The following is a 14700-nucleotide window of genomic DNA, read 5'->3' on the forward strand; positions in this document are numbered from 1 at the left end:
GTTTCTGGTGTCACTCTAAGGGGATCCAGTATCTGACTGCCTGGGATGACATGATTGACAGACCTCAATGCTTTGCCAGAGATGGCCTGCATCTGTCACCTCTGGGCTTCCTGATACTGGCCAAGGCTCTTGCCACCCCTACAGTTTCTTTTTAGGTGGTGTTCCAAAGACCAATTTACCACCGTAACAGCTACAAACAAATGCAATCTGAGGGTCATGCTGCTCAACGCTAGAAGTCTAAATCTCAAAATGCACTCACTCGAAGTACTCCTTAAAATGGAGAACATCAACATTTGTGATGTAACAGAGACCTGGTTCAAGGCAGCAGAAAGCACCCCTGCGCTACCAGGCTACAAACTCATTCCACACCTTTCGGCCCCAGAACTTGGACTGAAGCTCTAAAGGCGGTGGGGCTTCCATATTCACTTCAGGTGCAGCTAACATTGGGTAAGGCAGAGATTCAGGTTGTAGCCTGCTATAGGCCCCCAATCATGTCCCAAGATTCACATTCCTAAGCACCCTGGAGAATATTAGGGTCCAACCTAACACTCTCATACTGGGCGACTTCAACTACCCCTCCTCCATTAACTGGGAAAACTACTCATGTACCAATATACTTGCCCAACGCTTTCTGGAATTCATTAATTCCAATGCCCTGGACCTTACTCCCACTAGAGGTAGCAACATCCTTGACCCGGTCATTACTAACATGGGCGACCAGTGCTCTACACTAATAGTCAACTCCTCCCTGGTTAGATCCGATCACAAGCCAATCACCTTGGAAATCCACATCCCTCCCACCCCCCACCCCCAACAAAGGTAACCACCACGAAAAACTTCTCCAAAGCTAACTTTGGGCTCTTAAAAACAGAGGTGGCTAATTTCACGGCACCCATGCAAATGGAGAATAGTTGCATGACCGCCAAATCATACACCAATGCACTGTACGAACATGTACACAAATTAATGGATCTCGCCATATCCAATAGAACCAAGACGCTCTCCTCAAAAAAAAGGAAGCCAATCTGGTGGTTCCCTGCCATAAACAAACTCTACAACAGGAGGAGGAAACTGATGCGGAATAAGGTGAAGTCCCAAGACTGGAAAAACTCCCTTATGAGCCTTAACAAAAGGTTGAGATCCCTCATCAAATCCTCTAAAGCTAGCTATGATAACAGAATTGCAGCAGATAGTAAAGACAACCACAAGGCCTTCTATATTTATGTAAGAAATCTCCATGGCAATACCCAGATTTGTTCTAAGCTACTACACAATGGTACCTCCTATACTGAGCCAACAGATATTGCAAATATACTAGCGGACAGATTCAGTGCTAAATTTACCACCCCCCCCCCCCAAGGGACCAATCACAATACCAGTAGATTGTCCGACACCCAGTATTACTGCTGCACAGGTTAAAACAGTACTGTCCAATGCCAAGAATACAGCTTCTATGGGACCTGACAATATTCCTGGTTGTGTTCTACATGAACTATAGAGAGAACTGGCATATCACCTGTGTGACCTGTTCATTCACAGCCTCACCTCAGGCTTTGTCCCAAATGGCGCACTGCTAGTCATCCCCCTCCACAAAGGAAGAGCAATTACAGACCCCGGGAACTATCGCCCCATTAGCCTGATGAGTATGATACGCAAAGCTATGGAATGCATCCTCATGGACCTAATAAACAAGGATATAGGGAATCTCTAAACTCTGGATACTACATAGTTTGGTTTTGTGAAGGGTAGATCATGCCTGTTCAACTTGGGGGACTTCTTTGAGTCAGTCACCAGAGCTGTGGATGAAGGCAAGGTGATTCATACAGCCTATCTCGGTCTGGCCAAGGCCTTTGACACCATTCCCCACTCAGGAATCATAGAAAAACTTACTAAGCTAGGCATCAACCCCTAATTCGCTAAGTGGGTTGCAAACTGGCTCACAGATAGAACCCACAGTGTGAAAGTAGCTGACTCCAAATCAGACTGCCGACCAGTCATGAGTGGAGTCCCACAGGGTTCGGTCCTGGGTCCTCTCCTGTTTGGTATCTACTTCTCTGAAGTCGAGGCCAACACGAAGATGATTGCAAGTTGGGAGCTATTATTAACTCCCCAAGTGATGCTGACATCCTGCAGAAAGGCCTCAATGAGACCAACGACTGGTGTCAGAACCATGGCCTTAAGCTCGATGCCAAAAAATGTGTCTTCATCCCCTTTGGGAAAAACCCAGTTCCCTTGAATTACCACATTGATGGTAGTCCACTGAACACAGAAGGCATTATAAAAGATCTGGGAACACAGGCTGACAGCAACCTCTCTTTTGACCACCACGTTGCCACTGTGGTCAGAAAGTCCTTCTATGTGGCACATCTCATTACTACGGGTTTTGCATCCAGGAAGAAAGAGGTCATTGTCTCCCTCTACTCCTCCCTCATTAGGCCAATCATTGAGTACAATGCCCCATTTGGCATGTACCTCACTAGACACCTGCAACAACTGGAGAAGTCACAAAAGTACCTCACAAAGAGGATCCCAGGCCTTAAACACTTGTCCTATATAGACAGACGCAAAAAACTCCAACTATTCTCTGTCTCATATCGCCTACTTTGAGGCGATCTCTGCTTGAGTACAAAGCCATGTCTGACCCAGCACTGTTAGAAATGCTTCATCTAAAGAAATCCCAATCGCTCTGCACAACACGCTCTACAGACCTCAACCTCATTACCACACTCAACAGAACATGCTGGAGGGACAGGTTCATAACCCAGAGATTGTCCATGCTATGGAATAGACTTCCCATACATGTCAAGCAGAGCACCTCACTGGCCCTCTAAGAGAAATCTTGATGAGTGGAGGGGAAATAGAAAATTCACACCGGGGATAACTCCAGTGGCTCTACTCTATTCGGCACTAGGAACTAAGGTTGGGTGGCACGATGCCAGGGTAATCCTATGGGCCAGGCTTGTAAAGGCTCCAGTACCATTAGCCTAGTACACACCTATGAACCTAAAAGAGACTTAATGGATCAATTACAAAGCCCAATCACTTGTAAAGGGTAAACTATATAAGAGTAAAGAATACCTCACTGAACTACTCCCATACTGATAGCCAAAAGTTTGAAACTGAAAATATCTAATGCACAAATCCTGAAAAATTCTGAATTCAGCCTGTAGAATTAAGTACTGAACTCATTTGTCAACATTCTAACTGCAAGAACTACTTGTTTTTCAAAATGTCCCTTGCCACCTAGATAACTGCATCTAGATGGCTGCAAACCTGCTGGGTGGGGGTCACTGATGGGAAGACAGACTATATCAACAAAGGTCACAATGATGGCATAAACCAGTGCCTATCAAGTGAAAGGGTATATTTTCTAGTTTCTTTCAGTAAATAAATTAAGGGTGCAATGCCTGTCAGTATAAAAACAGAACTCAAAATTCCTTTCATCAATTTAAGACATCTTAGAAACTTTGCAAAACTCTATGGCAAACAGGACAAGCAAACATACTATACCAACCTACAAGACAATCATCAAAACAACCTAAAAATTTTTGGTCATTGCTAAATAAACTACTACAACCTGGCAAGACCACCACCCTCTCTCCAAAAACAGACAATACAACAGACTATCCCCAAACAGTTTAATTCCTGCTTTATACAATCAATATTATCTCTCTCGTAGACATTAACACATCTGCCCCCCTTGTCTCTACCCCTGTCCAACCAAAACCACATACAGCTCTTCAATTTTAGTCCAGTACCCATCTTGCTCACAATGAAGTTGCTTCTTAAACTAAAAACTACTTCCACTGATGTAAAGCAACTACCACCAGACTACCTAAAAATGGCCACAGAAGTCATAGCCTTCCCTATGTCCATACTAATAGGTCCATAGCAGAAAGATACATCCCATCATTGTGGAAAAAAATACATCATACCATTACACAAAAGCCCCACATCTACAGAGTTTAATAACTACAGACCAATCGCAGTTCTCTGCTCCCTTAATAAAATATCAGGGATAGACTCAGAGCTCAGAACAGACAAGGGAATGGGGGCTGGCTGGATTCAAAGAATGAGAAGGCAGTTCTCTGGAGAGAGAGAGAAAAAGCCCTTTCCACAATCTTGAAGGCAGCTGGACCAGAGCCGAAGCTACCAATACAGGCAAGATCACGATTGCTGTTGGACCTGTGCCTTAAGGATGGAACCGGACCTGAACTGTCCAGGGCAGAGACTGTGAGGGCCAGGGACATATCCAACAACAATGGAGTTGATCCCTGCCTCAGGGATCTGACGCAGACACTTCGGCTCTGGATCCCATTCCGATCTGAAGGTATTGGAGCGGAACTAGTCAGGGATACAGTTTAAGTCAAAGAAGAGATCATCTTCAGGAGTGTTTTCTGTGCTCTGATGTAGGTGGGGGTTTGAGCATCAGAAGTTGAAGTCGAAGTAGCAGGTAGAAGGCCTTTTTGAATCTATTTGTTGCATTGGTCAGCCAGAGCCTTTGGGTTAAAGTGGAACAGATACTGTAGTTAGTATCCAAGTGGCCAGCTCTGAGACTTTAAATGCACTTCTTGTGGGCATCGAAATTCGTAATTTTATGCCCACAAGAAGTGCATTTCTTGAAACCTGTCAGTTTATATGACAAGGCAGGAATGCAGCAGAAAAAATTAGTACAAAGCAGTACAATAATAAAACAGTACAAGAAAGCGGTATAGTAATAAAATCCTGTTAAAAAAAAAAAAAAAAAGGGACTAATTTTTTTTTTAAGGGAAGAAAAAGGAAGAATTACCAGCAATGGTAATTTACAAAACATAATTTGGGGACTCACTGTTCCATTAGTCTGTGATGTCACCAGCATTGGATGTTCTACAGTAAATCCTACACTCCTGCAGGTGATCCATAACTTCAGTTTCTATTTCTTTCACTTCTCCATTGCTAATCCTATTTTCTACTTTCCTCCTTTGTTTTCTTATTTGTTGTATTCTGAATGTATTTATAACCAGATGCCTTTCCGTGTATTTTTCTTGAACTACCTCTGTGCTGTTTTTTGGGCTGATTAGTTTTGCTTTCTCCTTTGCATGAACATTGCACCACATTACATCTCTTTCTTTCCCATGTCCATATTTCTTCTTCAGATATCTCCTGCTCACCTGTTTCTGCTTACTTTGGGAACTCGTTTCATCATGCTGTGACAACTTGTGTCAAACTTTCTGCACTGAATCCTTCACTTCAGCTAGTATTTGTTTAACTTCTACATTATTCTTAAGTTCTCCCTTTCAGATGATATGTTTTTGTACTGTGAAATTTTCCATAACTGAGTGCCTTTGCTTGTATGCCTTCAAATACTTTTGGAACTGCTTTTTTGTGTATTGATTAGTTTGGGTTTCTCCTTTGCATAAATATTGCACCACATCAGCTCTCTTTCTTTCCCATCTCCATGTTTCTAAGCTTGTTCTTTATATTTTCACATTTCCTCTGTTGCTTCTTCTTCTTGGTCTATACAATGCTTCAGCTGGATCTGTTGTATTAATGAACATAAATCTGCATTTGAAGCTTTTGTCAGTTTTTCTTGTTCAAGTATTTTTCTTTCCTGTAATTTCTCTCAATCTTTTTGAATATCTTCAATCTAGATATTCTAGGCTTCTTGCATAATAGCAACAATACATAATTTCTTTCTTGTCCTCAGTAGTCCACTCTATCATCTTTATGGCTCTTTTTTAGCCATTCAGTTTTTGTGTGTGTGTTTTTTTGTGGCCTACTACTTCATTCTACAACTGGGGGGGGGGGGGGGGGGGGGGGTCATCCTACTCCTGAGCCTAGCCTAACCCTATTGTAGGAATGTTGTTTACGTGTCTTACGGATTCTACACTGTCATTTATTTCAGTCCTGGCACCAGTGTGCATGCAAAGACTGGGCACTTCGTTACCCTGAACTAGTACACCCAGCTGTCTTTTTATTTTTTAACCTAATTCTGTCCATGTTATCTAAAATGCAGTCTATACATCAGTGTTCTTGATTTTGTGAAAACGGGGCCCACCAGGTGAAGGTACTCACCTAGACCTGAGGAAGAATTCAGTTCCTGCGATACTATTCTCCTTTTCTTGCTGTTTATCATCTCTCCATTCGGAATAATTTCTTATCCTCAATGGTCACTTTATCAGCTTTATGGCTCTTTTCTGTCTCTATAAAGCATTCCAAGTTTTTGAGGAGTTTCTTATGCAATTTTGTTTATGCTGGTCAAATTTAAAATGATTATCCGCTATCATCCCTACTAATTTGCTGCGAGAAGTGACATCAATGGTTGTATTATTAAGTGACAGAACTTTACGTTTTTGTTTATTTGAGAGGGACTTGTGGAAAAAAAGTAGCAGTTTGCTTTTTTTAGGGTTATGCATGAGTTGTGAGTTAAAGCCATCTTTCAGTGGCTTTTGAAGCTTCTTGAGTAATTTTTTGGAGGTGTGCCATGCTGTCACAGGTGGAAATGAGTGTGCAGTCCTCTGCATACTGCCTTAAGGAGGCCTATTATGGGTTGTGCTGGGCCCTTTCCTCTTTGGAATTTACTTCTCAAATGTCAAAGGCCTTTGGCTGACCAAGTTCACAGATGATTGCAAACTGGGAGCAGCCAATGAATCCCCCAAGATGAAAACACCCTTCAGGAAGATCTAATACAGACAAACGTTTGGTACCAAAGCCATGACTTAAAACTTGACACCAAGAAATGCATTATAGTACCTTCTGGGAAGTCTACCATCCTGGGTAACTATGTCATCAATAACACACCCTTAAAAGCTGATTCATTAGTCACGGGATCTGGAAACTCAGATAATAACTTAGCCTTTGACCAATATGGGCCCTTGGTAGTAAGAAAATTCTTCTGTGTAATCAATATACAAGAGCATGGCATATAGGTCCAGAGAGCATATCACTGCACTTGGCCCTCATCAAACCCATCACAGAGTATAACGCCCCTTTCAGTATACACCTGACCAGACATGTGCAGCGACTGGAATGTCCCCAACGGTTCCTTACAAAATTAATAGAGAGTGTAAACACAACATCCTGTGCTGATCGCCTCAAAGCCCAGTCTCTTTATTCGGCAAACATACTTTTGAGCTATGATCTTTGCCTGGCATACAGGGCATCCCTGGACCCTATTTTGATTAAACTTTTGCACATCTGCAAAACAAGCAGCACTAGAACTACTAGATAAAAGACCTATATTTTTACTTGCAACATAAATAGGACATGTTGGCAAAGAGAGACGTTTCTCAAAAAATTCTCATTCTCTGGAACAAGTTCCCATCCATGTGAAACAGAGTTCCTCCCTATCTTTTTATAGGTTAACTTGGACAAATGGAAGGGTAATCAAAATTTCACTCCTGGTTTGGCTCCTATGTCTCTGCTGGACACTGCCAGTCAGTAAAGCACCACTTGTATAAATCAAATTTGTGGGTCACATTTGGGTTGCATGGCTAGGTTTATAAGGGTCTTAATGGTCTTTAGCCTGGTATACACCTATTAGCCTGTGATCCTGTGGGTGTTGCTGAGAATGTAAAAGAGGAAGGGACCAAGGATAGAGCTTTATGGTACACTGGTGGTGACTGGGAGGTATGGTTACAGGGTGGAGTGCCATTTTACTGGCTGATACCTATTAGACTGGTAACTTTTGAACCATAGATGGCTGGACTGAGACAGAAATCTAAGGGATACACAGTCAAAGTAGCTATAACTGGTAAACACAGTGGCACTGTGTCAATGAAAATGGATGTCTTCTACTATTTGAAGTCACTGATCTGGCTTTGCAGTTCTATTGTGAATAACTGTAAAACAAGTTGGAATGCATTATTATGGCTTTTTTTGTAATCACAGATGAACAACTAAGAGGTAACTCAGTTAAAGTGGATGTAATTAATGGGAAAGGCAGCCAAGCTGTGGATAAAAAAGACTGACACCTGCTATTTAAATACACACAGTCATTAACAAGGCTTTGCAGGGATAGTGTCATTTTGTGAATGTACATGCAATTGTGCTCACATGTACACTTACAGGTGTGGGGGATGGATTTATGTGAATAAACTACCACCACAGCTTTTGCCCATGGACAATTTATATCATCTCTTAAAAGTCAAAATAGGGATGAAGTTTTACTCAAGTTAACTGCATCAGAATTTGTACAGATATGGGTGCAAATTCAGTTGGTTTCCCTAATTCCCGAGGGATTATATCAACTCTGGCTTAGGTATTGTCCAGGATGTCCCCACCAAGTACAACCATACTCTGAAGCTGCAACATTTGTGGGGAAAGGGAACAAAATCAACCAAGGGATGGACTAAGCCAGGGCCGGCTACTGCACATACTACAGGTGACTTGAGCAAAGCAATAGCAGAGTAGGTGTAAGGAATCAGAAGAGGCACATCTGGATGCGACAGACTGCGGGTGTGAAGGGGTAAAACTAGTGTTTGCAATATTTTTTAATTATTATTATTGAACAAAGTTTTAACTTCCTAATTATGTCTGCATAATTATAATTTCATAGCATGCTTACTGCAAATATGTTTAATTTGACAATATGCAAATCCCTTTGTTTCTTACCAGGGCAATAGCATACCCCATAAAATCATGCTTAAGATCTGTATACTGTGAAATTCTACACTGTACTTGGTTTCCAACATGGGGGGGGGGGGGTGTTACATGAGGTGCCACCACTTTGCAGGTAAAAATACTGTTGAGAGTATGTGCATATTAATTGGCCATATTATCAGAACTAAACTTTGTATATATTTTGAGAGATTAAGGATTTTTTCCGCGGTGGTGCAGTGGTAGCGCTGTTGCCTCACAGCAAGAGGTTCTCCTGTTCGAATCTCGGCTGGAGTGCGGGGAGTGCCTTCTGTGTGGAGTCTGCATGTCCTCCCTGTGGTTGGGTGGGCATTTGAAAGACATGCATAAATGGGTGTGCCTTCATTGAAGGTTGAATGTCGAGCTGGCACCTCGGCGTTCATGAAAATCTACTGCCAATCATTAACGGACCGGAGTTCCGCTGTGGCGACCCCTAACCAGGAAAAGCCGAAAGACAACAACAACAAGAATTTTTTGACTCAGTGCCATTTATGATCGAGTGCCCTTCCTTTCCCCCAAAGTTAGACTCGTGCAATGAAGCATTGTATGAAGGTCTGTGTCTCTGAAACCATATGTAAGCCTTACAGCATACACTTTTGAGAGGTTTAGTTGAACGTTTTTAAACTGTTTCATAAATATGTCTCTTCCTATACTCCTTGGTAATAGCAGCAGACTTACATAGCCATTTGCATGGCCTATTTTTGCCATTTGGTTCACATCAAATATATATATTTGGTACTCTTGTTCATTTTAAGCTATGTAGAGTCTGCATGTTCTTTCCGAGACTGTGGTCTTTATCAGAGTTGTGCTTTTTTTCCCTCTTATTCTCCATCATCCTGAAAGACATGTCACACACACATACATTGGCCCTCCTCCAATGTGCTGTTTATATGCATCCACTCAAACAGCCTCTGTGCATCCTATGACACACCTCATTTATCACAGCAATGTCAGCATGTGTGAAAAAAACACCACCACCAATGCCTTCTAAGAATGATGCATGCAAAAACATTGAAAGGTACTTAAATCTTCTGCCAAGCAATAAAAATATTTAACAAGTAATTGCTTTTCAAACATAAGGCAAACTACGTTGCATAGCATGTAGACACTAAAGGTTTGAGGACCTAGTGACTCCCCCCCCCTCTAACTCCTGTCTGTACAAGGGGACTTTGATCCAGGATTAGTGGAGACGCTCCATCGTCATGCTCTATCCTGGGCCCACCTCATCTAAAACAAGCCCTGTAGCTGCAAGGCAGAAATCCTACCACTAAGCTACTGCGCTGCCTACACTGAATACCTGAGGGTGCTATACATGGTCTGCAGTTAACACCCATATGAAAATATTTCTCCGAGATTTTGATGTCGGATGGTGAACTAACATATGTATGACTTGATGGGAAAAAGCTCCCACTCTTGCTCCGCATTAACATCACTGTGCTTGTATGAAGTGGCTGACTGCTTTTACAAAAATGTATTAATTCTAGGCTACACATAAGATTAACTTTTGGAAAAGAGGAGTGTGTATTCATACTTCTGGTACTACAGCAAAATTGTGCTTGAACAGCGTTTATTAAAACTCCATTACCTCATGCTGGCACTCTCACCAGAACAAAGCGGTGATGTCATGCACTTAGGTCACCTAAACTAGAATTAGAAATCACAGCATCATTCCTGGACTATCAATGGCTCAGGTCTACAATTTCTGTGTTCTTAAATTTATGTAACTAGTGAAATATTTTTGGAACACAAGTTTCAAGTCTGTCTTTACAGAAGAATGTGTACAAATGTTTCTATGTATGCACTTATTTAGACTCGACTGTACAACATGTGGCACAATAATCAGACAGTCTGCTTAAGTCAGAAAGACATTTCTAAACAATGCATTTTATTTTTTTTATTCATTTCCCTTGTTAACCAGGAAAATGAAATGGTCCAAAACACTGGATCTTTTTCAGTCATGACCCAGGCTCAAATGCAACAAATATACACAAAGAATAAATGATACGACTATACAACAGTGAAGATATACAAATAGTTATTAGCTAAGCATTTCTTTTACCCTAAACAACTATAAATTGCCTAACAAATTTCATATGAAAAATAAAAACATTCACTGAGAATGACAGGAAAAACAATAGCAATGATGATCTAAAGGTAAGACAGTGCCATGGGAGTATTGTGATTCTACTGTACTAGTACGTCCTTTAATCAGTGTGCTTTATTACCAGCTATTTCAGGGAGTATTGTGATTCTACTGTACTAGTACGTCCTTTAATCAGTGTGCTTTATTACCAGCTATTTCAGGGAGTATTGTGATTCTACTGTACTAGTACGCCCTTTAATCAGTGTGCTTTATTACCAGCTATTTCAGACAGAAGTTGAATACATCAATATCACACTCTAAACTCTATGCCAAAACTTACATTTCAGTCAGCAATGACACCTTAAAAAGATAGATGGGAGACCTTTCGTAATTTCATAGTGTTAATTAAAGTTGTCTTATAAGATGTAAAATTATTTTTTGTGTTGGGCTGCTGTGGAGGTAGGCAGGGCTCAAAACACCATACAGAATTACCATTTCCATGCCTCCTGTAGCTAAAAATAACTGTCTTCTATGACTACATGAGTAGAAGCTACATTTTCAATGAGTGCAGCAAGGAGGACAGGTGTCTCAGTGCTGCAAGACACAGCTCACAGAGGTATGGCCATAAAGGCAACTGGATATGCTGACTGTAGGGCTCAAGTCCATGCAGGTATGGCCATAAAGGTGGTTGCATGGCACAGTCCATGAGGTATGGCTGGAAAGGCAGTCAGATGTACCCACTATAAAGCACAGCCCATGCAGTTATGGTCATAAAGGTAGTTGAATGTACCGCTTGCATGGCCATAAAGACTGTTGGATGTACCTGCGTCAAGGCACAGCCATGGGCATAAAGGCAGTCAGATGTGGCCAACCGCAAGGCACAGCCCATGCATGTATGAACATAAAGGCAGTCAAATATACCGACTGCAAGTCACAGACCATGCATGCATGACAGTAACGGCAGTCAGATGTGCCACTGCAAGGCACAGCCATGCAGGTATGACTATAAAGGTAGTCATAGATAGGTTCATAGATTAGTACTAAGCTAACTGCCCTTGCGAGCCATTTTAAGCCTAGCCATTTATCCCTTGTGAGACTCAAACCCTGCACCTTTTGCTTGGAAGGCAAACACCTTAACCATTAGGCCACCCTCCCAACCCTAATAAGTAGATTGACTCATATCTCTGTTACTGCGGCCGATGTTGGAGTTTGTGTAGCTAGTGGCTGTTGAAAGGGTAGTTCATCCTTTGAAGAGAAACTTTCACTCCAACACCTGACAGCGTTATTTTACTTTACCGGCTCACCAGATGCGCAGTAGCAAGCGCCGCCCAAACCCCGCCCGCGGTGTTTGATGTGGTGCTTAAGCAATGAATATTTAACCAAAGTTAGGTTAGTACAGTCATGCAGATTACTTGTTGTTGTCTTTCGGCTTTTCCCGGTTAGGGGTCGTCACAGCGGAACTCTGGTCCGCTAATGATTGGTAGTTGATTTTTACATGCCGAATTACCAGGCCTGATGCACAACCTTCAACGAAGGTACGTCCATCCACGTATGACTCCACGCAGAAGATGCTCTAGCTGAAAATTGAACCAGACAGCGTCTTACTGTGAGGCGACAATACTACCGCAGCACCACCACCTGCTTGCTAAAATAAACAGCCTCTGCAAGGCTCGAACCCAGGACCCTGCACACCATAGACAAAGTGATTTACCACTAAACCATGCCAGGTGTACCACTGCAGGGCACAGCTCATGCAGGTGCAGTAAAGGCAGTCACATGTGCCCACTACAAAGCACAACTCATGCAGGTATGTCCATAAAGGCAGTCAGATGTACCCACTGCAGGGCATAGCCATGCAGGTATGACCATAATATCAGACAGATGTACCCAAAGCACTGAGAGCAGTACTGGATGTACCAGTAAAGGCTCCAATAACTACAATGCCAGAAGGGAAAAAATAAATGGGCTTAGATGAGCATAATCTTTAGCATCTACAGAAGCTTAATGAGAAATGAAGAAAGGAAATCTATAAACTACAGCATCAGTAAAGGTACCAGAAAACACTGCAGCATCACAACACTATTACCACTTTATAACCAAAAGGGAAATTTATGAAACTTTTAATAATCTGAAGAATGGATTTTGCAGCAGACTTTAATCAGACTAGAATTACTTAACAGAGATGTCTCTGACAGCATGGGACATAACCTCTACAAGTCTAAGCACTGGAAGAAATTATACATTTGTAACTGCCATATTAAGCATATGGCGACTAGTGTGCAGACTACGTAACTCTACATAATAAATACTCTCACTGTCACAGATAAAACATTTGCCAACGTGACAAAATCTGGCAGTTTTTAAAGTACTGCTACTGAGTCAGCATACTGCATTAAAGGCAAAATCACAAAATTGTGTATTATCAGTATAGACATTTATTTTCCTTCAGTACATCTAATCTTTGACCATAGTTAGATGCAGAAGGAAAAGGTTTTTAAGTCCTGCAATTGCTCATAAAACCAAGAAACTGCTTCAAACTACTAAACTGTCAAACTGAACAACTGAATTTTATTAGCCTCCACTGTCCTTTCCAAATGTCTTACATGTCAGTAACTAAATGATCAGACTGGGGAAGTGTGTTGCCACTGGTTTCTCTGTCATTCTGCATGTAGCTTTATCTATCTGCAGTCATCCAAGCTCCAACTGTTTGACCTGTCCTATATGAATCATCTCGGACATTTCTTGTATTTGAGTAGCTAAGCCACATTCTTAGAAGCACACTTGAAAGAACCCTGTCCTTAGAAACTTCTGTTCTGTGAGGTTATGCGGGCTGTAGTATAAATCACCTGACATGTTTTGTATCTTGGATGGTTACAGGGTTGTGTATCAATTTGGACTATGTTCTGTTCTGTTGTCTAAGGCTGTCCCTCACAAGAGGATTCTTCACATTTGGTTGCTTTTACATAGTAGTGGGAGTGCTAGAAAAATATTTCTCAAATTGTCATCCTCACTGAATGTTGGTTGGAGGTGCCTTACAATTTTGCAGAGTTTTTCAATATTTGGATGATATATTGTCACTAGATGAGCCCTGCCACGGGGATCCTCTCTTTATACTGGAGCAGCTGTTCCCTTAGAAGCTGTATTCCTCTGTCCACTGTCTTGCAAAACTCCCAGGCAGAGTGACCCTCAACAAATAAGGCTTTCTTCAGTTGTGCCAGCCATGTATCTCAATGCCTTACTATAACAAATATATATCAAATTACTTGGTTTTAGGGAATGGGTGAACTGTACGTCAGGACCCTGCTTGGAAAACAAATGTTCTCCAGCTGGGTATTAATGCAGAAGTAATACCCGCTGAAAAACTAGTCCACCGCTTCATGGCAGCATATCAAGCTGCTGGGGAGCTCGGACAGAAAAAAAATTAACGGCCATCATTATTTTATGCTCGCTAATCCACAATTCTGCTGTTTAGCAAACGTAAAATGTAAAAAATAAAAAAGTGTTTATGTCTGTGTGTAAGTGTATGCATGCATGTGAGTGAAAGAGAGATTGATTGAGCCATTACTTTACATTCACTAAATATTACTTTAGCTGTTTACAGAGTGCAAAAAAAAAAAACAAGTACAAAAAAGTGCATGTGTGTGTATGTAAGTGTATGAGTGTTTAAATTTCTGTCTGCATGTGCGAGTGAATACGTGCATGAAAGTAGAAGAGAAAGTAGAGGAGAGTATGTGTATATGTAAGTGTGTGTGCATATGCATGTGTGAAAATAGAAGAGACTGTGTATGTGTGTATGAGAGAGAGTGAACAGTGACATCAATCGAGCCATTATTTTACACTCATTAAGAAGAGCTTTTGCTGTTTAGCGAGTGTAAAGTAAAAAAAGGAAAAAGATTGAAATAAAAACAGGTGTGTGTACGTCTGTGCGTGAAAGTGTATGGGTGTATGGAAGCAGGACTGACAGAGTGAAGAGTGAGAGCGATCCCGGGCAACAGCAGCAG

General features: G+C 41.6%; 1 protein-coding gene across 2 annotated transcripts in view; it reads right to left on the reverse strand.

Moving 5' to 3' along the window:
- The window catches only part of MROH1 (maestro heat like repeat family member 1), a 2449684-nt gene that overhangs the window by 151665 nt on the left and 2283319 nt on the right, over positions 1 to 14700 (reverse strand). The gene's annotated exons all lie outside the window — the stretch shown is intronic.

The sequence above is a fragment of the Protopterus annectens genome, chromosome 3.part1 (genome assembly GCF_019279795.1).
Source record: "Protopterus annectens isolate FY-2018-M chromosome 3.part1, PAN1.0, whole genome shotgun sequence".
NCBI classification, from domain to species: Eukaryota; Metazoa; Chordata; order Ceratodontiformes; family Protopteridae; genus Protopterus; species Protopterus annectens.